General features: G+C 36.8%; 1 protein-coding gene and 1 pseudogene across 2 annotated transcripts in view; both read right to left on the bottom strand.

Annotated features, from left to right (window-relative positions):
* KCNQ5 (potassium voltage-gated channel subfamily Q member 5) overlaps positions 1-18,952 on the bottom strand; it is a 542,946-nt gene that overhangs the window by 335,380 nt on the left and 188,614 nt on the right. The window lies entirely within an intron of this gene.
* Positions 16,859-17,086, bottom strand: LOC120242949 (annotated as a pseudogene).

Here is an 18,952-nt window from a genome sequence, read left to right as displayed (position 1 = left end):
TAGTGAAAGAATTAAACCCAAAGTGGGCTTTGATTCTGTGAACTCAGATCCACATATTTAGAAAGATAAAGTATTGTGATCTGTCTACATGAATGAAAACTGAAGGTTTACAGTCAACCACATTGCAGTTCTTAAATGTCCACAGCCTAGATCTCAGAAGTCACAGATCTTTTAGGTCCTTCTGGATGTCCTACAGGGCAATGGCACTTTTCTTGAGTTAAACAACTTTACCATCCTTTAGCTTTCTGGTTGATAACTCTTTTACATGAAAAGTAGAACTGAGCAATTCTGAAATATAACTGTAGATCATGTCAATTGTGCTGATCAGTTCAGATAAATAAAGTTTTAGATCCAAAGTGAAGGCAAAGACTGAATCATCTTCCACTGGACTGGACAGTGATTCTGTTCTCTCCGTGAATGGTTGATACAGACTGAGCCAGCTTTATATCTCTTACCCGATAATAAGCTTTACTAGAAATCATAACTGCTTCTAAATAAATTATTTTCTTCCTGACAAAACAAAAGCCTGATGTTACAAAATTTCTAGTCTTTAAAACTATCACAAATTGATTAAGTTTATTTACAAGGAAAAGCAGCAAAAATATGTATCTTCAAGAAGCATCCTCAGTAGATCAATATATTTGGATAAGAAATAAGTCTGATGAAGAAAAATGTTTTTTAAATATTTGAGTGTTTAAGATTTATTTCTGTGTGCTTATTCTAAAGTCTAGGACTATCTGTGGATTAATGGAAACAAATCTACCATAGAGGGGGGGTGGGGAGCATTCATGAGTAGGGAGTGAAGACAGAATAGGATCAATGGTTCATGGACTCTCCCATTGTTGATGCAATGCTCTTGAAGAAGACTCCTCTCTCTATAATCATGAAGGGCTAAGTAGAAAGAAGCATGGCCACATTGTTTTTGTTTTAAATTGCTGGTAACTTTTAGCCCTCTCTCCTTGCCCTCTTTTCTCAGAATCTGTTTGGTGGGCATTCAGCCTCACTATTGATTTTTTACATCCCAATATGGCGCCTCATCATAGTAGTAGCTTATGATGTCACCTATAATTCTCACAGATCTGCTTAAAACCAGTGCTTCTGGAGGAATTCAGAAGTATCTCTTTCATCTTCCTATGCAGCTTGACAGCACTGATCCTGGTTCATTGTTTTGGTCCTCCTCCATTTCCTTGAATGTTTAATGATTGCTTGGGAACATTTAGATTTAATAATTCAAATTTCAAATTCTGTTGGATATCTGGCTAGTTAAATTCCCCTACCCTTCTTTTTTCTTTCAACTGAAACACAGTTGGCTGTCTTTACAGTGAAGTTAATTTAGATAAATATGTTTAACCTCATCTATCAGTTATCTGAAGGCTCGAATAATGTTTATGTAAGTTGCCCACTAGCCACTTTCCTTTTGGGTTAGACAGACTGTTGGGGATGGGTTATTTGAATTACAAAGCCAGGTCAGAATACCCCTTCCTTTTTTCCAAATCACACACACAAAAAACCCTTTAATTTTAATCTTGTTAACTAAATACATTTGTTATTAGTGAGTCAACCTTGGCCAATGTTAATATCTTGTGATATTAATATTATAATCTTATGAATGGTAAACCTATCAATACTAAAAGGCTACCCTGAGAGTTTTCATAAAGGTATCACATGAAGAGGCCACTACTGACCCTTTAACTGCCCAGCAAACATCACGTTCCTACTATCCTTGCCTCCTCTGGGACATGGGCTAGACTAGCTTTGGATATTTCCTTTGAAACTGGATGGTTTTCATTGGGAGTTGTCTTTTCTAGCCTTTCTGGATAGAAATACTATGCAAGAAACTCAATACAATAAGTAGAATGATATTTTCTACTTATATAAACTATTTAATTCAAATTTTTAACTATTTGGGTTTTTTCTCTTTACAGAAGGGCTGAGGTTCACAGATGGTTTGCAGACCTCTACTGATATACTGTCTGGTAAAGAGAAATGGGTGCAGAGGATACAGGCATTCTTTTGTGGTTGAGTTAGACTGCTTTTTCCTTCTTTAAAAGTTTCCTTCTCTAAAAGTTCCTTCTAAAACTAGTCTTGGCATAATGCAAATATTATTGGTCTCATAGCAAACTGCCATTAGCTAGTACCTTCCGGACATCCAGCATAGAATAAGAATTGAGCTACTGGCTACTGAGTGTAGGAAGAGAGGATTGGAGGGTGCAATCTCATTGGGAGATGAAATACAGGCTGGGAGAAGAGTGCTAACAGGGGTTTAAAAAACAAGTCTCTAGGGGCGCCTGGGTGGCTTAGTCGGTTAAGCGTCCGACTTTCACTTAGGTCATGATCTCGCGGTTCGTGGGTTTGAGCCCCGCGTCGGGCTCTGTGCTGACTGCCAGCTCAGAGCCTGGAGGCTGTTTCAGAGTCTGTGACTCCCTCTCTCTCTGACCCTCCCCTGCTCACACTGTCTCTCTTTCTCTTCTAGAAATAAATAAAGCATTAAAAAAAAAATTTAAAAAAAAAAGTCTCTATTTCTAAGCTTTGCCTAAAACCAGTTCTCAACTGCTGCTAAAAATCTTTTTCTCTTCTACTTTCAGTAAATCCCTGTTCACTATCGTCACCATCTATCATCACCATCACAATTAAAAGACTTAGTTCTATGCCAAGGAGTTTTTCCCAGGGACCTCAATCTCATAACATTCTGGGGGAAAAATCAGTAGAGAATCCTCCTTATTCTCTACTCATCTCTTCTTTTCTATTATGGAACACAGAGTAAGGCAGAGGTTTTTGCACTTGGATTTTAGAAGAACTGGGTTAGTTTGGGTTTTTTTGAATAACTTATTTAATCCAAATGAATAGGATCCCCACCAAAGCTTCCAACTTAGTGGACTATACCTTTATAACAATGGCTTTATACTCAAAACAATTTTAGAAGTGATTAAAATAAACTGTGACAGATCCCTTTGAATGCTTTGACACTTGGCACATTTTCACCCTTTGAGGGTGGATTTGATTCTTTTAACAGCCAAGTGTCATTCAGAGCCAACTCTGGTGAGGAATGTGCATAATCATGCAGGGTAATCCTCTTTGGTTAAAAAAATGGTGAGACTACAGAGCTAAATTGTGTACATTTGTGTATTATAAATTGGCTTTAAAGTAAATTCTCAAGGATAGCTCTAGAAGTGTTTTGAGAAATGGTGGTGCAATTAGTATAATAAGGTAAGAGTGTCCAAAGAGGCACATTCTGAAACTCCATACATATGAAGCCAATGTGATGCATTTGTGTGAGAACAAGCTTTTTTTATTTTATCATCATATTCTATTGTAGTTTGATGTCTTCCTCTAGGTTGGAGTATCATGCATGTATTTATGTGCTCAATTTAATAAGGATTTACCCATCAACATGTTAAGAGAAGGATACTGAGGCAGAGTAGGTGGGCTCAAATCCAACCATGATATTTTGTACTGTGTCACCTTGGAAATGGTTACCTGACTTCTTTTTCAGTCTCCTCATCTGAGTAAATGGGTATAATAATAGTGTTGTTGGGAGATTTGGTGGGTAAATGCATGAACTGTGTGATGCTCATAGTAAGTTCTTCACAAATATCAGCTGTCACTAAAGTTTTACTGACAGTTTATTTTGTGCCACTCACTGTCTTGCCAAAATTCTTGCTTTGGGATTAAAATGAATCATCCTAATAATAACTTAAATGAATTCAAATAAAAATAGTAACTAAATAAATAACATCACTTTTATATTATTTATTTAAAAATGCAAGGATATAAAATCTTCTAAAAATATCCACAAATTTATCTATATAATTGCATGTGACCAAAACATGAACTGTTATGACAATAGTAGCTAGATGACAGTTATTTTAAATTAATATATGCTAATGGCCCTGAAAAATCATCATTGAAAGCAACTGATATTTTAATCTGAAAGCTTTTAACATTTAAACTATAAAAAGCATATTACCTTCATGTAACAATATTTGAAATATTTGAAATATGAGCCGTATAGAAATATTTTGCATAAAACTCCATTACTATTCTTTTGTAAATGCTGCACATTTGCAAAGATTAAAACATTTATGGATCAAATTATAAGTGAGACGGTGTTCTAATCAGATCTCTTCTGGAGATTCTGAGGGCTAAACTCCCACAGCCAGAGTCCACTGTTAACCCATGGGCATGTGATGCTCTGCTTTAGAGTTCAGTAGGACAAGATTTGGGAAGCTTTCTCTTCTAGCCACAAAGGACTGATGGTTTACAGTCTTTTTTTTTTTTCACTTGTATGTGCTTAGACAATACAGCTTTGTACATACTGTAGATGTATGTATTGTATGTATGTATTGTTGGTGTATTATCTACATCTAAATAATGCACCTGAATTTCTTATAAAGTGGGCAGCATTAGAAGACAATGTTGAAGAATAATACAGCCTTTCCATAAGGTTTTTCCAAACAATAGTTTTAGTTTAAGATTGATCCCACCAAAGGTATGATTTCCCAGTTATTTTGGCAGTTGCAATTATAGTTTCTTGGGCTTAAATGCTTAATTAGGATCCTTTGGAAAGTTTCATGTCAAGCTAAAAATATTTCTAATGTACACTCTCTGCTTACTCAAAGCTGTGTGGAGCTGTAATTTACAAAGGAAACTTGTTTCCTTAATTGTTGTGTCAGTCAGCAAAAGCACAAGGAGCAAGCACAGAATAATCTGTTTATATTTAGCTGTGCCAGTGGCCATGAAATGTCACAACCTTCATGTAATTTAGGGAAAGGTTAAGGGTGTTATTGCTATAGAACCGATTGCTTTACAACGTGTTTTATTTTTTTAAGTTGTGTACTTTGCAGGATTTTTATGTAGGACTTTTACTTCTATTGTTATAATTTTGCTTTTATACAATACTTTAAAGTGAAGGCTTGAGTAAGGTTTACCAGTTGATTCCTGTTTTTGTACTAGAGTTAGTTGTTATGAAAAATTAGACAAATAGAAAATATAGACTAACACATAGAGTTTGAGTTATAGGGGTTTATTTTATTTGAATTACATTATTTTTACACTCTCTTCAGTTTTTGAAGAGTATGTTTCATTACGGAATAGATTTAGAGATGAATAAACTGAAGAGAAGCACTCATTTTCAGGATGACTCATCTATTTACCAAGTGCAATGAGAGAAAAGGGTAAAAACAAAGAAACATGAGCAAACAAGAAGGAACAAAGCCTTGCATCTATATAGCATTCTTTGGCTTTCAAAGCATTTTCACATCTATGACTGCAACCTTTCCAGAGAGAGCTTACAAAGTGTGTTCTTATTAGCTCATTCTCTGTATTATGTAGTAGTTACAATTTCAGGTTTCAGAGTTAGATAGATGGGGGTTATAATCCCATTTCTCCTGTTTCCATCAGTGTGACCCTGGATAAAGTACATAATGCCTTTGAGTGTCAGGTTCTTTCTCTGAAAAATGGGCATTATGGAAACTGCTTTACAGACTGTCCACACAACTGGGTGTATGCACGTGCTACTAACTCAATGAATCACAGTTGTTAATTCTTCTTGTTATCACTGCTATTGCTATCTAGCCCTACAGGCAGAGCAAATACTTTCCAGTTATTGCTCAAAGATAGAGCCAAAGGACATTGGAGGCTTGACAATGGACTTAATAAGAGAGAAAGGTGTTTCAACTCTTTCCGGAAATCATTTCAAGAAATGATGTCAACATACTGGTATGCTTATTTCCACATCCCATTATCTTCCAAAAGTTATTTCTTACAGTTGACCCTCCCCCACTAAAAAACCTTTTTGTCTGATCCCTACTGCTTTATGCTGTGTGAAAATCTCTAGTTAATGGGATCCTCTGATAAATACTTACGTATTCTGTTCTTTAGCTAGATTTGATTGAAATTATTTTGTACTTTATGTGCATTAATTGAAAGTCAATAGGAGTACAGCAATTAGGGATGCCTTGAGATCCAAAACCAACTTTCTAATAGTTACTTCATTTAATCATTTTTTGGTACATTTGTTTGATACTATATTTAATTTGAATATCAATATTCCTTAAGTGTTTCATAATAATTGCAATAATTTATAGAATTAATCTGTTAGTGATACAAATAGATATATGAGTTCTACATCTTTTAAAAAATAAGTACTGGAATTCAATGCTTACTAAGCATTATTATCTAAATGAAAGAAGGAGCATATGGTTCTTAAGGAATAATCAGGTGTAATACTGGCAGAGAAAGAGCTAGGTGTTTATGGTGAATAAAAACAGCATGTAAGAGATATGGGACTACAGTCTTTAACAATTATAGTTCTGAGAGGAATAAAAACGAGAAATAATGTAGAAGTCTAGAGGTATTTCTTTCAATATCCTAAGCATTTTGTAACAAAGGTCTGGATGAGGAGTGACTTGGTATATCTATGACAGAATACGGATGGGGGCATGTTCATAACATGGAAAGAAAAGTTGAAAAAATAGATAAATTCAGTTTAAGCAGGTCTTTTCAAGCGAGATAGAAATGTTTACTCAATTTAAGTAATAAGTACTAGACTTTTCTTCATCATCAGAAGTTTACAATCAAAATAGCATTTTTACAAAATTAATGGAAATTATGATGCTTTTCTAAAAAATAACCAGTGAACAATATTCAGTGTGAAAGAAGGAATGTGAAGAGGTGTGGAATCTAGCTTGCAAGTCATGGCAATGACAGAGACAGTAAGCTAGGCTGAAGTTAGATTTTCTTGGCAATCTGATATTAAGTATTGCAATAGATTACTCAGAAAATGATGGAAGCATTCTCTCTGTAGTTACTTGAGAGCAGGACTGAGCCTCAACAGGTCTTCTGGTGAATGTTTCAGTGAAGATGAGAACATGGGACAAAAGTAAAACATGGCCTTAGATTCTGTGTAGAACAGTCACCCATGGGTTTAATGATGACTGTATCAAAATAACTGTGTGCTTTCAACACAATATGCATAATAGATGCACAGCATCAGTGCTACATACACACAGAGAGTTGTAAACTGCCTATCCCTCAAGGGAGCCATTTAAATCATAGACTTCATAAATTTGTATGTATTGCAATGTGGTTTTGGCAAATGAGAGTAAAATCTTTTGTTGTATAGAATCAATATAGGAGTTTCCATTTCTGGTGTGGAAGAACAAGCTCCTAACTGAGCCTCTTGCAAATTACTACAAATTTTCATGAAAATACAAGAAGACTCTGAAGGGTGAACAAAAGTAGGAAAACTTTGAAGGGAAGTAAAAATTTTCAGGAAGTAACTAGCTCAAGGGGAGTTTCAGATTTTTGTAGTTTTATCCTGAATTTAGCTAGGGCAGCTAAAGGAAGGAGCCACCAGGAAGTGAGGGGGAAATTTCAGAAAGGAGAGGGTCTGAGAAGAGGAGCTCCTAGGTGTGTGTATAAATTCTACTCATGTCTCTTACTAACCCTTGAAGCATTCTTTTTTTTTTTTTTAATGTTTTTATTTATTTCTAGGAGAGAGAGAGAGAGAGAGACAGCGTGAGCAGGGGAGGGTCAGAGAGAGAGGGAGACACAGACTCTGAAACAGGCTCCAGGCTCTGAGCTGGCAGTCAGCACAGACCCGGACGCAGGGCTCAAACCCACGAACCGCGAGATCATGACCTAAGTGAAAGTCGGACGCTTAACCGACTAAGCCACCCCGGCGCCCCTAACCCTTGAAGCATTCTTGTGTGCAAGACACAAGAATCTGAAGGAATCTGAATCTGAACAGTCTGAACAGTCATCTAAGCTGCCACCATGTGAGTGAGAGGCTTGGCAGGCTGAGTCTAACCAAGGCAACTGCCTGCTAAAACAAACACATCAATGCCCTTTACATGTGTTTAGATGTGTAAATCCAGGGTCTCTCAATGCAACATTCACAATGTCCAGAATATAATTCCAAATTATTTGAAGGAAAGTAAGGAAAACATGACCCATTTTCAAGGGAAAAATGATCAACAGGCGCCAACCCCAAGATGACCCAGATGTTGGAATTGTTAGACAAGGACTTTAAAGCAGCTATTATATAATATAATAAGCTCAAGTCAACAAAAGAAAATGTACTTGTAAAGAAGAAAATGATATAGAATCTCAGTAAACAAAATTTAAAAACAAACCAGTATAGGGCACCTGGGTGGCTCAGTTGATTAAGCATCTGACTTTGGCTCAGCCTAGGTCATGATCTCATGATTCATGAGTTCCAGCCCCTGGGGCAGGTTCTGTGATGACAGCTCAGAGCCTGAAGCCTGCTTCGGATTCTGTGTCTCTCTTTCTCTTTGCCCCTCCCCTGCTCACATTCTGTCTCTTTCTCTCTCAAAAATAAATAAACATTTTAGAAAATAAAAAAAAAAAAACCAACCAGTATATTACAACCTCTAAACAATTGGAAAAAGTATATGGAGAAAAGGGTGTTTTTTCCTGATTTGCACGAAGGCACTTGTATGGACCATCGGTCAAATATATAACCCTGGAAAATACCTAAAGCCTATTGGACTTGGAAGGCCATAAAATAGTTAAAATTAACCCAGGAAAGATTATTGTTAAATACTTGGAATCAGTCCCATATAAAAAGTGAGCTAAAACATAAATTAGCAATGCTGTATGAAGACTAAAATACACAAATTTCCACTAAATTCCATATTCTATCAGAATTCCAGGAAACACAATATATAACAAAATTTATAACGAGAATGACAGCCAAATGTGTGTGTGTGTATGAAGTTTAAGCCCTCACAAATTTCTGGTCTGTTAATTATTCTTTTCTAAATGCTGATATTTCTTTTAGGTATGATACAAAATATATAAAAAATATAATCATGAAAAATGAGAGTGATACAACTTGTGAGCAATGTTATTGTAAGTTACATTATGGTTTGTATTATTAAGCATGGAAAAGATGGTAGAGAACATTTGTGAATGGTTACTGAATTTCATTTACTGATTTCCTATTGCAAAGTAATATGTTGTTTATTTCTTCAAGGAATATAGAGGTCTACTCTGTAAACTTCTTTGATGAGAATTTTCTAGGATACCACATAAGAAGCATAAGAAGCAAAGGAATTATTCAATTAGTGTTGTGCAGAGGAAGAGAGTTACTGAGGTATTATTCAATACTGACACCCTATTTGGAGAGTTGTTCGAAGAAAGTATGCAAGAGCTATTTTAAAAAATCAGTGTTGATATGTATTACCAGGTTTTTATTCAGCCACATTAATTCAACCTGTAGTGTATTCTCCAAATATTATAGGTAGTAACACACGTATATGATGACTTCTCAAATTTCCTTTGTCAGGATTGATAGTAAGAATGTTTTAGAGTGGCAAAAGTGGACTATAGAATGATGGAAATACAGTATTACAAACTGAGAAGCAAGCTCTTCATTTCCCCCTTCTTGTTTAGTGTTTTGTATGCATGTGTATGTGGCTAAATGGATACACACTGATGCTTTTCATGTAACCATTCCCATGCCTCTTTTCCCTATGCCTCTTTTCCCTAATAAGGTTGGGAGTTCTTCAGTATTCATTACTATGTTACATTTCTCTGACATTCTGCATAGCACTTCTTAGAACAGGTGTCACATTTAGAAGCTCAGAATTACCAGACACTTATCTGGAATTAGATCTGGACAAGTAACTTGAACTCTCCCAACAACAATTTCCTCATCTTTTAAATGGTAATAATAATAACAGCTACCTCACAGAGTTATTATTGCATGTCTTGTATAAGACAGAGCAAGTGAAGTGTTTGTGTTAGAACCTTGAACACAGGTAGTACTGAAAAAGTAGTTATTGTGCTTATATTAGTATTGGTAAAAAGAAAAAGTTTCATCAAATGAATGAACAGATGAATGAATAATGACATAACTTTATTAACTTGAAATTTTTATCTCATATTGCTCCCCAAGAGGTGCTAAAAGGCGCACTGAAAGTTCACATAAAAGTGAACTAAAATACTATTTGACAATCCTAGGTGGGAACAGAAATATGCAAATGTTTCACTCCATTCCAAATTCTAACAGACTTCCAGGAAATACAATCTATAACAACATTTATAATGAGAATACTTTCTATAAATCCCAGGACTAGATGAATTCATTTATCAGCATCTACAAACTGCAACGCTTTTGTTCAAAGACAAAGGGTAGAATGAAGAATGGAGATATAAAGATAAAAAGACATGGTTTTGTTTTCCAAAACTCACACCTTTTGCTGAGAAGTTGAAACGATAGATTATCTGGTATGGACAGTGGTTCTTGACATTTATGGTGGGTGGAGATTATAAAACAAATATTCATGCTTACATAAAAATGGGTATGTGTAAACTACCAAATTTGTAATTCTCCTCTCATTTTGCTCTAATAAGCACAATCTAAATTTCAGATACTTGTCTGAGAGTCACATAGTCATCAGTTTATTAGTTAAGCACAACTTTCTACTTTCTTATTTGTCATCTAATAAATATATCTGTTCTTAAAATTCAGGCCTGTTTTGTTAGTAACCTACAACTAGACTAGAAAATCTAATGAAGCTCATCATTCTCACTTTTTGATTGGACAAATTCATCAAAAGCTCAACTCATCCCAAATTATGTTAGTAGTGAGGAATTCAATGAAGGCAAAAACAACTATGAAATTAACAAATACACAAAAACAAAAATGGTACCACCCACATCAGTGGTGTGCTGGTCCATGTTTAACAACGGTCTCTCAAACAAACAAAACAAAACCCCTATTTGCAGCATTTGCCAATTGCTGTGGCATAAATTCTCCAGCCATGGCTGCTTTCAAGCTACCTGTGTGATGGCACTAAATGTAGAGCTGGGAAGACAAGCGCACTAATACACTATTTTATAGTCTTTCCAACCCAAAGACACAATGGATGCAAATAACCTGAGGAGCTATAATAGTAAAGTGTAGTAAATAATTAGGAATTGATGGACCTTGTATATTTATTACCTTTGTTTTTAAATGTACTTTAAAGTTTATATAATTAAAATTTTAATAATGGCCATCTTTAACAACCAGCTTGTAAAATTCCAAAAAACTCAATAGGTGGCTGTTGTGAGCCATCATGAGCAGGCTCTAGCACAGTAAGTGTAGTATAATGCTTAAAGGGCATGGCACATGGATTTGAAACTGGATGCAGCCACTTTCAGTGACTATTGGTCAAATGATCTACTTTCTCTATACCTCAGTATTCTCATCTGTATAATTATAGTACCTACCTCCTTGAGTTGCTGCAAAGGTAAAAGGAACAAATGTTTGTATGACACTTAGCCCAGTGTCTGACACATAATGTTAATTCACTCACTGTATTATTATAAATTGTTACCACCACAATACATTGTTGATAAAATTACTCTCTGTTCTTGCCTGGGGGGAAAATGAGTAAAATTTTGTTGATGAAAAAATATGTTTGTTTTTTGATTTACAAAGAGAAAGTCAATTTTGCTACCTACACAGCAGATGATAATCTACTACCAGGAACCAAGAGGGGAAAGACGGTCTCAACCAACATGATTGAAGCAATGTTTTGTTAGCGGGGTTGTGGCAGAAAGCGATTCCACACATTCTGGATTACACCTGCAGTAAGAGGTTTCACCTCAGGTAATAATTGTGATTAACTGAGGTTCAGACTGATTGAATGCTGAGAAGGATTCTGAGGCTGTAACTAGGTTTGTCAGGAAGGAGCATTTTAATATGTAAGCAATATTCATTATGGCTAGTAATGGGGAGGAAAGAAACCTTGATATGCATTTAATATCTTTGATGTAGTACTATGCCTACAATGTTTGTAGATAATTTACATTGTAGCCTGCTTGCAGGGAAGAGGTAAAAAAATACTACTTGAACATATTCCTGAGTATGGGGAATATGGCACATTTGAGATGGAGGTGGACTAAAATATTATGGTGGCTTCATAAAAAATATATATAATTTATGGTCAAAGTTAGAGCAAGAAAACAAAAGTGGCTCAGTTCAGTAGTTTTGGGGGGAGGGACAGCTGGAAAACGATATAAAGCAAATGGGACTTGGAAGCGAAAGAAAAATCAACATTCCTGGTTGTTTTTCGATTTCCATCTGAGAGCCATACAACAAAAATAGCAAGGCCAGAATATTATTTGAGATATGTGTTAATGGAAGTTACTCATGCATTTTAAGAAAAGATTACAGGCCTTGTTTTAATTTTCCAAGCTGTGTAACAATCCCATCTCCACATATAAGTAGCAAGGCCAGCAGGGTCTCGCAGCAGAAGGCCAATCTAAAGTTTCCTTAAGCGAATAGGGTTGAATTTGTCTTGCCCTTTTTATCAAGAGGCAGCTTGTGTTCTGTGGGATGATTCTGTGTAAAACTCTTGACGGGTATTATACTGTCTGGAATCAGGTTTCTCAAATTATAAAAATCAATTCCTATATTCTTCAAGCCTCTTTCAGAGTATTTTCCTCAGAATCTTTACTCAAAAAACAAAATGTTTATCCTATTTAGGTACATACTTCAGAGTCAGATGAATACCCATAATATTCAATACTGAAACCCTCACAGGAATGGAAATAAGTGTTACTTCTTTTGAGCAGTATAGGTCTTGGCAAATTATCCTAATTTAGGGGCAATTATTTTGCAGTCAGTTCTTTTTTCCTACACTCAAGCCCCATTTAATAAAATGCTCTTTTCTCTCCTTTTTAAAGTTTAAAAAATACAGCAAAGTATAGAGAAAAACACACCAAACACCCCTGTATCTAACCCCTAAATTCACAAATGTTCATATTTTGTCACTTTGCTCTTTGTACATTCACCTGGTTTTACTTACATAGATAAAACTTTTCAAGTTGAGGTCCCTCTTTTCTTCCTAGTCTATTCCCCTTCTTCCCTCACCAGTTACAATTACTATAGCAAATTAGTATGTATCTTTCCAGTCTATATTTTTATGCCTTTACTTTATCCAGTAATCCATAGTCCATTTACAGGTTTCCACAGCTATCCAAAGATAGAGCCTTCCTACGAAACTTTTCATAAGGTGAAATGGCATAAAGCGAAGTAATTACACGGAAAAACTATATGAAAAAATTTTTGAGCATTCTCAGGCCCCCAAAATAACTTCTCTTGGGACTTTTCTGCTGCCTTTTTCTGTTTTTTTTTCTGTTACCTTAGGACACACCTTGCTAATGGATGCACAAAATAAAATGAGATAAACCACAGATGCTCACAGACATAGTTCAAAGCTATGGCTGCTTGATGTTGAGATGTTGAGAGTAGTTCCCAGGAAAGGAGATTGGTGATGCCACTCCGTGCTCTGTGTGTGTGGCCTCCATAACGGCTCAGGGCAAAATGAACACTGAATCCCATTTTTGCTTTTCAATTTTTTTTTGTAAAAGTGAAAATCCTCTATTTTTAAAAAAATTTTAAAAAAATGTCTTATTTATTTCCAAGAGAGAGAGGCAGAGTATGAGCAGGGGACAGGCAGAGAGAGACACACACACAGAAGCAGGCTCTAAGCTGTCAGCACATAGCTTAACATGGGGCTCAAACTCATACCACAAGATCATGACCTGAGCTAAAGTCGGATGTTTAACCAACTGAGCCACCCAGGTGCCCCATGAAAATCCTCTTTAGATTTCTATTGGTTAGCAAACACAGGTACCAATGTAGATTTATGAAAGTGAAGTGGCCTAACGTGAACTTTCAAAAACCAAGGGATACTTGTATAGCGTTATTATATTTATTGTTTCTTATTAAACTTACACAAGTAATGTAATTTTACATATTACTTTGTAATTTACTTCTTTCATTCATTCAACTTTATGTTTTTTAGATCTACTGATGTTGACAAATATGGATGTGGATCATTCTTATTAACTGCTATATAGTTAATCCATCATATAAATAGTCCACAATTTATTTTATATTTTCCTATGGATAGATGGACATTTAGGTTTTTCTGAACAATCCTAAAAAAAACATGTAATTTGTTGTCTTTAAAAATTTCGTTTTCCAATTTCTAATTGGAGTTTAATGTCAATGCAAACCATGCAGAAACCAACCAAGGGGGAACCAAAGAAAATCTGACCCCATCCATAATCTAGAAGTTAAATGAACATATACTTCTTAATATTTTTAGTATGGGGATCTCCAAAGACACACAGACACTTATAAAAATGATATCCTAGTATACAGGCTACTTGTCAAGGAGTTCATGAATATCTTGACTCTTTCACATTTGCTTTTTGTTCTAGTTTTATCACAGTGAGTTAAGTAGGCATCTATTGAGGAAATTACAAAAATAAAATCTTAATTCCAAGGGCAAAAACACTAGGAACCTGGGTGATTCAGTGTAGGCAGAGCACAGCCCTGGTGTTTTACTGCTGCTGTTGGGAGCAGGCGAGAAGGCTCCATGGCAGACTGGGGCTGCTCAAGGACACGAACACGTTCTTTACTTGCCATGTGCATCTGTGAACACCCTGGACAAGTATGACTAAGTGTGAACTAAGTGTTCCTGGTTTTCCTCCCAGCGGTTTTACCATATATGTGTTAAGTTGGAATTACTTGAAAAAGATGACTGTTGGCTTGCTTTTGTGTAAATAATTTGGTCCAGGAGCTCCTAGGAGACTCTGTCAGTTAAGTGTCTGACTTTGGCTCAGGTCATGATCTCACGGTTTGTGGGTTCAAGCCCTGCGTCCGGGCTCTGTGCTGACATCTCAGAGCCTGGAGCCTGCCTTGGATTCTGTGTCTCCCTCTCTCTCTGTCCCTCCCCTGCTTGTTCTCTCTCTTTCTCCCCCTCTCTCTCTTCCCCCCCCCTTAAAAAAAGAAAAATAATTTGTCCCAAAGCTGGTATTCTTATGTTGAATATTTAATTTTCCTTTTATGGGGGAAATGTGGTGAAGAGTTGGAGAGCCTTGTTGAAAAGCTTATGTGCTTCTGAAAGGATTCCTATAAATTCTTATAAGAGATGAAAGCATTTGGGAGACAATGTTTGTCTGACTAAACAAGATGTTGAAGGGATTCTCTTTTGACAAATACAGAGCAGGGTTTCTTAACATCTGTCACTACTGACACTTTGGGCCAGGTAACTCTTTGTTGTGGGCCTGGATAGGATGCTGGCTTTCCTCACCTCTACCCTGGGGATGCCAGTGCCTCACATCTTCCCCCTCCTGCACTTTTAACAAAATTCACTCCCCAGTTGAGAAGTGCTAGTGTAGAGTCATCTACAACAGGGAGACCAGTAAAAGCTAGGGCTGGCCATTAAAATTCTCTTTGCTCTTATTCTTTCAAACATCCCAACCATTGTCAATCTCAACAGTTCTAATCTCTATGAGAGTGACTCTCAAATATGGACCTTTAGGGCAGACTCTCTCAAACCCTGTCTTTCCTGCTGTCTGCTGGGTATTTCTCTATGGATGGCCTATAATCCCTGTAAGAAATTGAGAATGTCCTCTTCTTGATTTTCCAATACTATTAAAGGCCTCACTGGGATCTACAACTGAGCTACCTTAGAATTCTCCCTCTCTGGTACCCCACATTCCTCGCTCACAATCACATAGGCTTTGCCCTGGAAGTCTCCCTGAGCATGCCCACATCACCTGCATGCAGCCCCACTCTGTACACCACTCTAACCCTACTAAAGGAGCTCTTTAATCATGTCACATCCTCTTAATGGCTCTCCTTGTCAACAAGGAGTCAACACACCAATCTGAAGTCCCTCAGCCCACACTTGGGATTATCCACAATCTGTCCACTGCAAATCTTTCTAGTCCTACTCTCTCACCACTGTCTTAGAGAAACCTGCTTTACGTAAACTTGAAACTTGCCTTGTCTCAAACAACTACTCATTCTCCCCCTTACATGCTTTTTATCATGCCTTCCCTTACCTAGAATCCCTCTGTCTTCTCCTCCACTTTTACTTTTACTTACATATAATGATGTCACTGCTAATTCAGATCCTTTGGGTCAGAGCATTCTTATTCCTGGAGCCTTTATCACATCTGAAGAATTTTCTAAACTATTCACCTGGGAAATTCATACTAAACATATATATATCTTCTAAACATATATATCATGTGTCTCATGAGTCTAAAGTCTCCTTACAATTCTTAGCACTGTCCCTTATACATAGAATGGCTTCAGTAAATATGTGTTGAATGAATGAATGGGAGAGGTGAGAGAGAGGCCTTTAATACTATTGTAGTCCCTGGCAAACAGACCCAGGAAGGCCTCTTTCTCTGATGTGTGCTATGAAAATGCTTTGGGCCAAAATATCTCTCATGTATATAAACTGCTGTATGAAATCCTACTTCAAAAATAAATTTCTTTGTTGTCCTAATGTTTCTGAGATTTTTAAGAATGTACTAAAATTAGCAGGAGCTGGTGGATAAGGGCCTCCATAAGAGGTCCTGTGGCAGAATGGGACACACATTGGGTCCTGGGCAGGGGAGTATATGAGAGCATCTCTGGAGAAGCTAGGGTATACTGGGAAAGAAATGAACAAGCAACAAGCAGATGTGGGCCACACCACAGTCAAGCTGATTTCCTATGAACATATCATACAAATACATACACAGACACGTACGTGTGTGTGTGTGTGTGTGTGTGTATAAGTTTATTTTATGGGTTGTATTTAAAGCAGAAGTACTTTAAAAGAATTTTAAGATCACAGCAGGAACACTTAGGAGATAACATTAAACATAAATATGTTTACATTTAAGCAGCAGATAGACATGCAAGAATGAAGAAATAATAGCCTTTTTTAAAAAAAATTAGAAACACAACATACCTCTTTTCACTCATTATTTACTATAATGTTCTTGTAGCTTCAGGGGTGAAAAGACTTAGAGAGAGACACTAACTTTCACTATTTCTAATCCACAAAAAATACTGTTGTTTCTAAATTAAGCTTATTATAGTTACCTGGCTTTTCCCCAGGCTAATCAGGGGGTTGAATGACTAATCTCAGAGGAAGAATGACTAGTTGACTGACGTATTCCTAATGTCATATATGAGTGTATGTATCTTTTCAATTAGCAATAATCGCTCCTCGGATAAACCTCATTGGCTACGATACTGCCACTGTGCAAAGCTGAGTGTATGTATCTTTTGATGGTTAGAGCAGATTAAGCTGGTGTCTCTACCTTGTAAGCTTGTAGTTTTGCATTTATACCTTGAAGTAGTATGTATAAATTATAGTATCCAGAGGTGAGGCTCTTTACCATGGATCTGTGAAGTGGGGGGAAAAGTCCCCTGAATCAGGGTGGCTATCAATCAGGGAAGTGCTATTGCTTGCTGGTACAATATCTGAGGTTGATCTCATGATGGCAGATGTAATTGGACAACTGAGTTGGTCTTCCAGACCCCAAATATCTCTCCTTTATTTGTTGGCTTTTGTTCAATTGAAATATTCTTCCCACAATCAAGAATAAAGCATTCCATGACACTGATTTACTTTAATATAAAATGACCAGTTTCATTTATCATTCATTCATTCATTCATTCATTCATTCATTCATTCATTCTTCATTGGACAAATGTTTCCTTATGTTGCTAATGTGGGTAGACAAACAGAAAACCCTAACAACTACTTTCAGGTTGCCTGGGAATGAGGTACCTGGACTGAGGGATTGACTCATCTCCCCAAAGCAAGAGGATCAGTTCTCAAACTCAGCTTATCATGGGCCCTCCAGGCTTCACATGTTAGACAATGGGGATCCCATAAACTTCTGTAAAAGGCTCATACCTAAGGCCAAATTGCTTGTTACTCTAATTTAACCTATATTAGTCTTGCTTATAGGACTGTTCTCACCTTTGTCTCTGAAAGGAGAGAACTCTCCCAGTGGAGCACCAGCTCAACATTCTGGTCCTTGGGTCCCCAGTGACTCATGTTGGCATTTAATCATGACCTTTGTCAGCATTATTTCAGTTGCTGGGGACTTATGTACAAAATAGACCAAAGTCCTTACCCTCAAGAATCTCCCATTTCAGTGGGGAGCCAGATAACAAATACAAGGAGTAAACAAGTGACATATATAGTGCATCAAAAAGTAATAAGTGTGATGGGAAACAAAGGGAGTAGGAAAGGGGAACAGAGAGCATTGTGATTGTTGCAGGCATCATATTTTGTCTGTAGAGCAGATTCGGAGGTGTGATAAGGAAAAAGAGAGCCTAACAACATTGAACAATTGAAGGTGGGAAGTGAACATTATACTAGGGGAAATAGGGAAAAGGTGTCAGGGAACATCAAAGGTGCATCATGGCAATATGTTTTGTTTCTTGCTTTTTGTTTCTCCCAGGGCTGCTCTAACAGCAAAGTTCACCTGGCAGTCATAGATGACAACAATGCCCGGGGGTCCTCAGAGATGCTAAAGCTTGAAGAGCTCACTTCAGGTGTCAAAAAGGGCACAGCACTGTCTCTCTTGCCCACCTCTCAGGGTTGTTGTGAAGATCAAAGGAGAGAATGGCTATAAAAGTGCTTTGAAAACAATGAAAGCTCTTCATACTGGCAAGTCATTATTATTTAAGGATTGTGTCAGAAATACTTGGAGTGAACATTCTTGTATTGATATATTATTATCTATTGCACAAAGATGAGAAAGAGAGGGAGGAAAGGAGAGAAAAAGGAAGAGGGTAAGAGAGGAAAAGATTTAACACGGGCTTGGCTTCTAAACATATATATCAAGCTGTTAGCTGATCATTTGATTCCAGGTGAAGTGATACCCTTCCTACCCCACCTGCAAGTCACTGGGGTTGCCTGGCACAGCTTTATGTCTGTTTCTGCCACACCACTGAGGTTGCTCTCCTTACCGTTAGATTGCAAAGCTCATGCTCAATTCTGGGATAAAAATATTGGCTTTACCCTAATAAGTAAATGTGTAAGTTGAAAGGCAGGCTAATTTTGCAGCCTCTTAAATGACTCAGGCAATAGAAAATAACAATAATTGTCAAGCGGAAAAG

Source organism: Hyaena hyaena, unplaced genomic scaffold (genome assembly GCF_003009895.1).
Source record: "Hyaena hyaena isolate Hyena2069 unplaced genomic scaffold, ASM300989v1 scaffold_322, whole genome shotgun sequence".
Lineage (NCBI taxonomy): Eukaryota > Metazoa > Chordata > Mammalia > Carnivora > Hyaenidae > Hyaena > Hyaena hyaena.
Note: the sequence above shows the minus strand (reverse complement) of the source record. Positions and strands in the feature narration are given on the sequence as shown.